Source organism: Chiloscyllium plagiosum, unplaced genomic scaffold, assembly GCF_037043375.1.
Source record: "Chiloscyllium plagiosum isolate Xiang-an unplaced genomic scaffold, Cpla_swu_hap1 HiC_scaffold_210, whole genome shotgun sequence".
In the NCBI taxonomy this organism is placed as follows: Eukaryota; Metazoa; Chordata; class Chondrichthyes; order Orectolobiformes; family Hemiscylliidae; genus Chiloscyllium; species Chiloscyllium plagiosum.
Window position 1 is genome coordinate 1 of NW_028270349.1, and position 12500 is coordinate 12500.

Consider the following 12500-nt stretch of genomic DNA (forward strand, 5'->3'; position numbering starts at 1 on the left):
AAAATTCTAAGTGTCGTTGGTTACTGATTTGTAACCACCGGGTCAAATCCGGCCGGGCTAGCCGGCCTCGAGCACTCAAAGTCGGTATGAGCAGTCAAGTTCGCTCCCATCACAGTCTGGACCCTAAAAAATTCTAAGTGTCACTGGTTACTGATTTGTACTGACTCAAAAAAATTCTAAGTGTCGATGGTTACTGATTTGTACTGACTGAAATAAATTCTAAGTGACGTTGTTTACTGATTTGTAACCACCGGGTCAAATCCGGCCGGGCTAGCCGGCCTCGAGCACTCAAAGTCGGTATGAGCAGTCAAGTTCGCTCCCATCACAGTTTGGACCACTTGCCGACTTGGGAAATGCACGAAAATCGGCCCGAACGCGGGGGCCGGTCCGCTCTCAAAGTCGAGACCTTCGGCTGAACCACCGGGTCAAATCCGGCTGGGCTAGCCGGCCCCGAGCACGCAAAACCGGTATGAGCAGTCAAGTTCGCTCCCATCACAGTTTGGATCCTAAAAAATTCTAAGTGTCACTGGTTACTGATTTGTACTGACTGAATAAAATTCTAAGTGTCGATGGTTACTGATTTGTACTGACTGAAATAAATTCTAAGTGACGTTGTTTACTGATTTGTAACCACCGGGTCAAATCCGGCCGGGCTAGCCGGCCTCGAGCACTCAAAGTCGGTATGAGCAGTCAAGTTCGCTCCCATCACAGTCTGGACCCTAAAAAATCTAAGTGTCACTGGTTACTGATTTGTACTGAGCCTAAAAAATTCTAAGTGTCACTGGTTACTGATTTGTACTGACTCTAAAAAATTCTAAGTGTCGTTGGTTACTGATTTGTACTGACTGGAAAAAATTCTAAGTGTCACTGGTTACTGATTTGTACTGCCTCAAAAAAAATCTAAGTGTCACTGGTTACTGATTTGTACTGACTCAAAAAAATTCTAAGTGTCACTGGTTACTGATTTGTACTGACTGGAAAAAATTCTAAGTGTCGTTGGTTACTGATTTGTACTGCATCAAAAAAATTCTAAGTGTCACTGGTTACTGATTTGTACTGACTGAACAAAATTCTAAGTGTCACTGGTTACTGATTTGTAACCACCGGGTCAAATCCGGCCGGGCTAGCCGGCCTCGAGCACTCAAAGTCGGTATGAGCAGTCAAGTTCGCTCCCATCACAGTTTGGACCCTAAAAAAAGTCTAAGTGTCACTGGTTACTGATTTGTACTGACTGGAAAAAATTCTAAGTGTCGTTGGTTACTGATTTGTACTGCATCAAAAAAATTCTAAGTGTCACTGGTTACTGATTTGTACTGACTGAACAAAATTCTAAGTGTCACTGGTTACTGATTTGTAACCACCGGGTCAAATCCGGCCGGGCTAGCCGGCCTCGAGCACTCAAAGTCGGTATGAGCAGTCAAGTTCGCTCCCATCACAGTTTGGACCCTAAAAAAAGTCTAAGTGTCACTGGTTACTGATTTGTACTGAGCCTAAAAAATTCTAAGTGTCACTGGTTACTGATTTGTACTGCCTCAAAAAAATTCTAAGTGTCGTTGGTTACTGATTTGTACTGCCTCGAAAAATTTCTAAGTGTCACTGGTTACTGATTTGTACTGACTGGAAAAAATTCTAAGTGTCGTTGGTTACTGATTTGTACTGACTGAATAAAATTCTAAGTGTCACTGGTTACTGATTTGTACTGCCTCAAAAAAATTCTAAGTGTCACTGGTTACTGATTTGTACTGACTCTAAAAAATTCTAAGTGTCCTTGGTTACTGATTTGTACTGCATCAAAAAAATTCTAAGTGTCGTTGGTTACTGATTTGTACTGCATCAAAAAAATTCTAAGTGTCACTGGTTACTGATTTGTACTGACTCTAAAAAATTCTAAGTGTCACTGGTTACTGATTTGTACTGAGCCTAAAAAATTCTAAGTGTCGTTGGTTACTGATTTGTACTGCCTCGAAAAAATTCTAAGTGTCACTGGTTACTGATTTGTACTGACTCTAAAAAATTCTAAGTGTCCTTGGTTACTGATTTGTACTGCATCAAAAAAATTCTAAGTGTCGTTGGTTACTGATTTGTACTGCATCAAAAAAATTCTAAGTGTCACTGGTTACTGATTTGTACTGACTCTAAAAAATTCTAAGTGTCACTGGTTACTGATTTGTACTGAGCCTAAAAAATTCTAAGTGTCGTTGGTTACTGATTTGTACTGCCTCGAAAAAATTCTAAGTGTCACTGGTTACTGATTTGTACTGACTGGAAAAAATTCTAAGTGTCGTTGGTTACTGATTTGTACTGACTCAAAAAAATTCTAAGTGTCGTTGGTTACTGATTTGTACTGAGCCTAAAAAATTCTAAGTGTCACTGGTTACTGATTTGTACTGCCTCGAAAAAATTCTAAGTGTCACTGGTTACTGATTTGTAACCACCGGGTCAAATCCGGCCGGGCTAGCCGGCCTCGAGCACTCAAAGTCGGTATGAGCAGTCAAGTTCGCTCCCATCACAGTTTGGACCCTAAAAAATCTAAGTGTCACTGGTTACTGATTTGTACTGACTCAAAAAAATTCTAAGTGTCACTGGTTACTGATTTGTACTGACTGGAAAAAATTCTAAGTGTCGTTGGTTACTGATTTGTACTGCATCAAAAAAATTCTAAGTGTCACTGGTTACTGATTTGTACTGACTCAAAAAAATTCTAAGTGTCGTTGGTTACTGATTTGTACTGAGCCTAAAAAATTCTAAGTGTCACTGGTTACTGATTTGTACTGCCTCGAAAAAATTCTAAGTGTCACTGGTTACTGATTTGTAACCACCGGGTCAAATCCGGCTGGGCTAGCCGGCCTCGAGCACTCAAAGTCGGTATGAGCAGTCAAGTTCGCTCCCATCACAGTTTGGACCCTAAAAAATCTAAGTGTCACTGGTTACTGATTTGTACTGAGCCTAAAAAATTCTAAGTGTCACTGGTTACTGATTTGTACTGAGCCTAAAAAATTCTAAGTGTCCTTGGTTACTGATTTGTACTGACTGGAAAAAATTCTAAGTGTCACTGGTTACTGATTTGTACTGAGCCTAAAAAATTCTAAGTGTCACTGGTTACTGATTTGTACTGCCTCAAAAAAATTCTAAGTGTCGTTGGTTACTGATTTGTACTGCCTCGAAAAAATTCTAAGTGTTCTTGGTTACTGATTTGTACTGACTGGAAAAAATTCTAAGTGTCACTGGTTACTGATTTGTACTGAGCCTAAAAAATTCTAAGTGTCACTGGTTACTGATTTGTACTGCCTCAAAAAAATTCTAAGTGTCGTTGGTTACTGATTTGTACTGCCTCGAAAAATTTCTAAGTGTCACTGGTTACTGATTTGTACTGACTGGAAAAAATTCTAAGTGTCGTTGGTTACTGATTTGTACTGACTGAATAAAATTCTAAGTGTCACTGGTTACTGATTTGTACTGCCTCAAAAAAATTCTAAGTGTCACTGGTTACTGATTTGTACTGACTCTAAAAAATTCTAAGTGTCCTTGGTTACTGATTTGTACTGCATCAAAAAAATTCTAAGTGTCGTTGGTTACTGATTTGTACTGCATCAAAAAAATTCTAAGTGTCACTGGTTACTGATTTGTACTGACTCTAAAAAATTCTAAGTGTCACTGGTTACTGATTTGTACTGAGCCTAAAAAATTCTAAGTGTCGTTGGTTACTGATTTGTACTGCCTCGAAAAAATTCTAAGTGTCACTGGTTACTGATTTGTACTGACTGGAAAAAATTCTAAGTGTCACTGGTTACTGATTTGTACTGCCTCAAAAAAAATCTAAGTGTCACTGGTTACTGATTTGTACTGACTCAAAAAAATTCTAAGTGTCACTGGTTACTGATTTGTACTGACTGGAAAAAATTCTAAGTGTCGTTGGTTACTGATTTGTACTGCATCAAAAAAATTCTAAGTGTCACTGGTTACTGATTTGTACTGACTCTAAAAAATTCTAAGTGTCCTTGGTTACTGATTTGTACTGCATCAAAAAAATTCTAAGTGTCGTTGGTTACTGATTTGTACTGACTGGAAAAAATTCTAAGTGTCACTGGTTACTGATTTGTACTGACTCAAAAAAATTCTAAGTGTCGTTGGTTACTGATTTGTACTGCCTCGAAAAAATTCTAAGTGTTCTTGGTTACTGATTTGTACTGACTGGAAAAAATTCTAAGTGTCACTGGTTACTGATTTGTACTGAGCCTAAAAAATTCTAAGTGTCACTGGTTACTGATTTGTACTGCCTCAAAAAAATTCTAAGTGTCGTTGGTTACTGATTTGTACTGCCTCGAAAAATTTCTAAGTGTCACTGGTTACTGATTTGTACTGACTGGAAAAAATTCTAAGTGTCGTTGGTTACTGATTTGTACTGACTGAATAAAATTCTAAGTGTCACTGGTTACTGATTTGTACTGCCTCAAAAAAATTCTAAGTGTCACTGGTTACTGATTTGTACTGACTCTAAAAAATTCTAAGTGTCCTTGGTTACTGATTTGTACTGCATCAAAAAAATTCTAAGTGTCGTTGGTTACTGATTTGTACTGCATCAAAAAAATTCTAAGTGTCACTGGTTACTGATTTGTACTGACTCTAAAAAATTCTAAGTGTCACTGGTTACTGATTTGTACTGAGCCTAAAAAATTCTAAGTGTCGTTGGTTACTGATTTGTACTGCCTCGAAAAAATTCTAAGTGTCACTGGTTACTGATTTGTACTGACTGGAAAAAATTCTAAGTGTCGTTGGTTACTGATTTGTACTGACTCAAAAAAATTCTAAGTGTCACTGGTTACTGATTTGTACTGACTGAACAAAATTCTAAGTGTCGATGGTTACTGATTTGTACTGACTGAAATAAATTCTAAGTGACGTTGTTTACTGATTTGTAACCACCGGGTCAAATCCGGCCGGGCTAGCCGGCCTCGAGCACTCAAAGTCGGTATGAGCAGTCAAGTTCGCTCCCATCACAGTTTGGACCCTAAAAAAAGTCTAAGTGTCACTGGTTACTGATTTGTACTGAGCCTAAAAAATTCTAAGTGTCACTGGTTACTGATTTGTACTGCCTCAAAAAAATTCTAAGTGTCGTCGGTTACTGATTTGTAACCACCGGGTCAAATCCGGCCGGGCTAGCCGGCCTCGAGCACTCAAAGTCGGTATGAGCAGTCAGGTTCGCTCCCATCACAGTTTGGACCACTTGCCGACTTGGGAAATGCACGAAAATCGGCCCCAACGCGGGGGCCGGTCCGCTCTCAAAGTCGAGACCTTCGGCTGAACCACCGGGTCAAATCCGGCCGGGCTAGCCGGCCTCGAGCACTCAAAGTCGGTATGAGCAGTCAAGTTCGCTCCCATCACAGTTTGGACCACTTGCCGACTTGGGAAATGCACGAAAATCGGCCCGAACGCGGGGGCCGGTCCGCTCTCAAAGTCGAGACCTTCGGCTGAACCACCGGGTCAAATCCGGCTGGGCTAGCCGCCCCCGAGCGCTCAAAGTCGGTATGAGCAGTCAAGTTCGGTCCCATCACAGTCTGGACCACTTGCCGACGTTGGAAATGCACGAAATTCACCCTGAACGCGGGGGCCGGTCCGCTCCCGAAGGCGGGACACTCACCCTAAGCCTGGCCCCACCGCCGGCCAACACACCCTTCAAAATCACACCCATCCGACAATGCTACTCAAAAAGGATCCAAATTCAGAAACACCCCCTTCAAAAGGCACTCCGTCCCCGGCCACACTACCGGGGCATGCTCCCCTGGGCGATAATTAAGCCCCCACGACTAATTGAAGCCAACCACAGCCGCAACTCGAAAGGAGAAGTCAGTAACCAATTCAAAAATGCACTTGGTTACTGACTTCTACAGACTCAAAAAAAATTCTAAGTGTCGTTGGTTACTGATTTGTACTGCATCAAAAAAATTCTAAGTGTCACTGGTTACTGATTTGTACTGACTCTAAAAAATTCTAAGTGTCACTGGTTACTGATTTGTACTGAGCCTAAAAAATTCTAAGTGTCCTTGGTTACTGATTTGTACTGCCTCGAAAAAATTCTAAGTGTCGTTGGTTACTGATTTGTACTGACTGAATAAAATTCTAAGTGTCACTGGTTACTGATTTGTACTGCCTCAAAAAAATTCTAAGTGTCACTGGTTACTGATTTGTACTGCCTCGAAAAAATTCTAAGTGTCACTGGTTACTGATTTGTAACCACCGGGTCAAATCCGGCTGGGCTAGCCGGCCTCGAGCACTCAAAGTCGGTATGAGCAGTCAAGTTCGCTCCCATCACAGTTTGGACCCTAAAAAATCTAAGTGTCACTGGTTACTGATTTGTACTGACTCAAAAAAATTCTAAGTGTCACTGGTTACTGATTTGTACTGACTGGAAAAAATTCTAAGTGTCGTTGGTTACTGATTTGTACTGCATCAAAAAAATTCTAAGTGTCACTGGTTACTGATTTGTACTGACTCTAAAAAATTCTAAGTGTCCTTGGTTACTGATTTGTACTGCATCAAAAAAATTCTAAGTGTCGTTGGTTACTGATTTGTACTGCATCAAAAAAATTCTAAGTGTCACTGGTTACTGATTTGTACTGACTCAAAAAAATTCTAAGTGTCGTTGGTTACTGATTTGTACTGCCTCAAAAAAATTCTAAGTGTTCTTGGTTACTGATTTGAACTGAGCCTAAAAAATTCTAAGTGTCACTGGTTACTGATTTGTACTGACTCAAAAAAATTCTAAGTGTCGTTGGTTACTGATTTGTACTGCCTCAAAAAAATTCTAAGTGTTCTTGGTTACTGATTTGTACTGACTGGAAAAAATTCTAAGTGTCACTGGTTACTGATTTGTACTGAGCCTAAAAAATTCTAAGTGTCACTGGTTACTGATTTGTACTGCCTCAAAAAAATTCTAAGTGTCGTCGGTTACTGATTTGTAACCACCGGGTCAAATCCGGCCGGGCTAGCCGGCCTCGAGCACTCAAAGTCGGTATGAGCAGTCAAGTTCGCTCCCATCACAGTTTGGACCCTAAAAAAAGTCTAAGTGTCACTGGTTACTGATTTGTACTGAGCCTAAAAAATTCTAAGTGTCACTGGTTACTGATTTGTACTGCCTCAAAAAAATTCTAAGTGTCGTCGGTTACTGATTTGTAACCACCGGGTCAAATCCGGCCGGGCTAGCCGGCCTCGAGCACTCAAAGTCGGTATGAGCAGTCAGGTTCGCTCCCATCACAGTTTGGACCACTTGCCGACTTGGGAAATGCACGAAAATCGGCCCCAACGCGGGGGCCGGTCCGCTCTCAAAGTCGAGACCTTCGGCTGAACCACCGGGTCAAATCCGGCCGGGCTAGCCGGCCTCGAGCACTCAAAGTCGGTATGAGCAGTCAAGTTCGCTCCCATCACAGTTTGGACCACTTGCCGACTTGGGAAATGCACGAAAATCGGCCCGAACGCGGGGGCCGGTCCGCTCTCAAAGTCGAGACCTTCGGCTGAACCACCGGGTCAAATCCGGCTGGGCTAGCCGCCCCCGAGCGCTCAAAGTCGGTATGAGCAGTCAAGTTCGGTCCCATCACAGTCTGGACCACTTGCCGACGTTGGAAATGCACGAAATTCACCCTGAACGCGGGGGCCGGTCCGCTCCCGAAGGCGGGACACTCACCCTAAGCCTGGCCCCACCGCCGGCCAACACACCCTTCAAAATCACACCCATCCGACAATGCTACTCAAAAAGGATCCAAATTCAGAAACACCCCCTTCAAAAGGCACTCCGTCCCCGGCCACACTACCGGGGCATGCTCCCCTGGGCGATAATTAAGCCCCCACGACTAATTGAAGCCAACCACAGCCGCAACTCGAAAGGAGAAGTCAGTAACCAATTCAAAAATGCACTTGGTTACTGACTTCTACACACTCAAAAAAATTCTAAGTGTCGTTGGTTACTGATTTGTACTGAGCCTAAAAAATTCTAAGTGTCACTGGTTACTGATTTGTACTGAGCCTAAAAAATTCTAAGTGTCACTGGTTACTGATTTGTACTGACTCAAAAAAATTCTAAGTGTCGTTGGTTACTGATTTGTACTGACTGGAAAAAATTCTAAGTGTCACTGGTTACTGATTTGTACTGCCTCAAAAAAATTCTAAGTGTCACTGGTTACTGATTTGTACTGACTCTAAAAAATTCTAAGTGTCCTTGGTTACTGATTTGTACTGCATCAAAAAAATTCTAAGTGTCGTTGGTTACTGATTTGTACTGCATCAAAAAAATTCTAAGTGTCACTGGTTACTGATTTGTACTGACTCTAAAAAATTCTAAGTGTCACTGGTTACTGATTTGTACTGAGCCTAAAAAATTCTAAGTGTCGTTGGTTACTGATTTGTACTGCCTCGAAAAAATTCTAAGTGTCACTGGTTACTGATTTGTACTGACTGGAAAAAATTCTAAGTGTCGTTGGTTACTGATTTGTACTGACTCAAAAAAATTCTAAGTGTCACTGGTTACTGATTTGTACTGACTGAACAAAATTCTAAGTGTCGATGGTTACTGATTTGTACTGACTGAAATAAATTCTAAGTGACGTTGTTTACTGATTTGTAACCACCGGGTCAAATCCGGCCGGGCTAGCCGGCCTCGAGCACTCAAAGTCGGTATGAGCAGTCAAGTTCGCTCCCATCACAGTTTGGACCCTAAAAAAAGTCTAAGTGTCACTGGTTACTGATTTGTACTGAGCCTAAAAAATTCTAAGTGTCACTGGTTACTGATTTGTACTGACTCTAAAAAATTCTAAGTGTCGTTGGTTACTGATTTGTAACCACCGGGTCAAATCCGGCCGGGCTAGCCGGCCTCGAGCACTCAAAGTCGGTATGAGCAGTCAGGTTCGCTCCCATCACAGTTTGGACCACTTGCCGACTTGGGAAATGCACGAAAATCGGCCCCAACGCGGGGGCCGGTCCGCTCTCAAAGTCGAGACCTTCGGCTGAACCACCGGGTCAAATCCGGCCGGGCTAGCCGGCCTCGAGCACTCAAAGTCGGTATGAGCAGTCAGGTTCGCTCCCATCACAGTTTGGACCACTTGCCGACTTGGGAAATGCACGAAAATCGGCCCGAACGCGGGGGCCGGTCCGCTCTCAAAGTCGAGACCTTCGGCTGAACCACCGGGTCAAATCCGGCTGGGCTAGCCGCCCCCGAGCGCTCAAAGTCGGTATGAGCAGTCAAGTTCGGTCCCATCACAGTCTGGACCACTTGCCGACGTTGGAAATGCACGAAATTCACCCTGAACGCGGGGGCCGGTCCGCTCCCGAAGGCGGGACACTCACCCTAAGCCTGGCCCCACCGCCGGCCAACACACCCTTCAAAATCACACCCATCCGACAATGCTACTCAAAAAGGATCCAAATTCAGAAACACCCCCTTCAAAAGGCACTCCGTCCCCGGCCACACTACCGGGGCATGCTCCCCTGGGCGATAATTAAGCCCCCACGACTAATTGAAGCCAACCACAGCCGCAACTCGAAAGGAGAAGTCAGTAACCAATTCAAAAATGCACTTGGTTACTGACTTCTACACACTCAAAAAAATTCTAAGTGTCGTTGGTTACTGATTTGTACTGAGCCTAAAAAATTCTAAGTGTCACTGGTTACTGATTTGTACTGAGCCTAAAAAATTCTAAGTGTCACTGGTTACTGATTTGTACTGACTCTAAAAAATTCTAAGTGTCGTTGGTTACTGATTTGTACTGACTGGAAAAAATTCTAAGTGTCACTGGTTACTGATTTGTACTGCCTCAAAAAAAATCTTAGTGTCACTGGTTACTGATTTGTACTGACTCAAAAAAATTCTAAGTGTCACTGGTTACTGATTTGTACTGACTGGAAAAAATTCTAAGTGTCGTTGGTTACTGATTTGTACTGCATCAAAAAAATTCTAAGTGTCACTGGTTACTGATTTGTACTGACTGAACAAAATTCTAAGTGTCACTGGTTACTGATTTGTAACCACCGGGTCAAATCCGGCCGGGCTAGCCGGCCTCGAGCACTCAAAGTCGGTATGAGCAGTCAAGTTCGCTCCCATCACAGTTTGGACCCTAAAAAAAGTCTAAGTGTCACTGGTTACTGATTTGTACTGAGCCTAAAAAATTCTAAGTGTCACTGGTTACTGATTTGTACTGAGCCTAAAAAATTCTAAGTGTCCTTGGTTACTGATTTGTACTGACTGGAAAAAATTCTAAGTGTCGTTGGTTACTGATTTGTACTGCATCAAAAAAATTCTAAGTGTCACTGGTTACTGATTTGTACTGACTCTAAAAAATTCTAAGTGTCGTTGGTTACTGATTTGTACTGAGCCTAAAAAATTCTAAGTGTCACTGGTTACTGATTTGTACTGCCTCGAAAAAATTCTAAGTGTCACTGGTTACTGATTTGTACTGACTGGAAAAAATTCTAAGTGTCGTTGGTTACTGATTTGTACTGACTCAAAAAAATTCTAAGTGTCGTTGGTTACTGATTTGTACTGAGCCTAAAAAATTCTAAGTGTCACTGGTTACTGATTTGTACTGCCTCGAAAAAATTCTAAGTGTCACTGGTTACTGATTTGTAACCACCGGGTCAAATCCGGCCGGGCTAGCCGGCCTCGAGCACTCAAAGTCGGTATGAGCAGTCAAGTTCGCTCCCATCACAGTTTGGACCCTAAAAAATCTAAGTGTCACTGGTTACTGATTTGTACTGACTCAAAAAAATTCTAAGTGTCACTGGTTACTGATTTGTACTGACTGGAAAAAATTCTAAGTGTCGTTGGTTACTGATTTGTACTGCATCAAAAAAATTCTAAGTGTCACTGGTTACTGATTTGTACTGACTCAAAAAAATTCTAAGTGTCGTTGGTTACTGATTTGTACTGAGCCTAAAAAATTCTAAGTGTCACTGGTTACTGATTTGTACTGCCTCGAAAAAATTCTAAGTGTCACTGGTTACTGATTTGTAACCACCGGGTCAAATCCGGCTGGGCTAGCCGGCCTCGAGCACTCAACTTCGGTATGAGCAGTCAAGTTCGCTCCCATCACAGTTTGGACCCTAAAAAATCTAAGTGTCACTGGTTACTGATTTGTACTGAGCCTAAAAAATTCTAAGTGTCACTGGTTACTGATTTGTACTGAGCCTAAAAAATTCTAAGTGTCCTTGGTTACTGATTTGTACTGACTGGAAAAAATTCTAAGTGTCGTTGGTTACTGATTTGTACTGCATCAAAAAAATTCTAAGTGTCACTGGTTACTGATTTGTACTGACTCAAAAAAATTCTAAGTGTCGTTGGTTACTGATTTGTACTGCCTCAAAAAAATTCTAAGTGTTCTTGGTTACTGATTTGTACTGAGCCTAAAAAATTCTAAGTGTCACTGGTTACTGATTTGTACTGAGCCTAAAAAATTCTAAGTGTCACTGGTTACTGATTTGTACTGACTCTAAAAAATTCTAAGTGTCCTTGGTTACTGATTTGTACAGACTCAAAAAAATTCTAAGTGTCGTTGGTTACTGATTTGTACTGAGCCTAAAAAATTCTAAGTGTCACTGGTTACTGATTTGTACTGAGCCTAAAAAATTCTAAGTGTCACTGGTTACTGATTTGTACTGACTCAAAAAAATTCTAAGTGTCGTTGGTTACTGATTTGTACTGACTGGAAAAAATTCTAAGTGTCACTGGTTACTGATTTGTACTGCCTCAAAAAAATTCTAAGTGTCACTGGTTACTGATTTGTACTGACTCTAAAAAATTCTAAGTGTCCTTGGTTACTGATTTGTACTGCATCAAAAAAATTCTAAGTGTCGTTGGTTACTGATTTGTACTGCATCAAAAAAATTCTAAGTGTCACTGGTTACTGATTTGCACTGACTCTAAAAAATTCTAAGTGTCGTTGGTTACTGATTTGTACTGAGCCTAAAAAATTCTAAGTGTCACTGGTTACTGATTTGTACTGCCTCGAAAAAATTCTAAGTGTCACTGGTTACTGATTTGTACTGACTGGAAAAAATTCTAAGTGTCGTTGGTTACTGATTTGTACTGACTCAAAAAAATTCTAAGTGTCGTTGGTTACTGATTTGTACTGAGCCTAAAAAATTCTAAGTGTCACTGGTTACTGATTTGTACTGCCTCGAAAAAATTCTAAGTGTCACTGGTTACTGATTTGTAACCACCGGGTCAAATCCGGCCGGGCTAGCCGGCCTCGAGCACTCAAAGTCGGTATGAGCAGTCAAGTTCGCTCCCATCACAGTTTGGACCCTAAAAAATCTAAGTGTCACTGGTTACTGATTTGTACTGACTCAAAAAAATTCTAAGTGTCACTGGTTACTGATTTGTACTGACTGGAAAAAATTCTAAGTGTCGTTGGTTACTGATTTGTACTGCATCAAAAAAATTCTAAGTGTCACTGGTTACTGATTTGTACTGACTCAAAAAAATTCTAAGTGTCGTTGGTTACTGATTTGTACTGAGC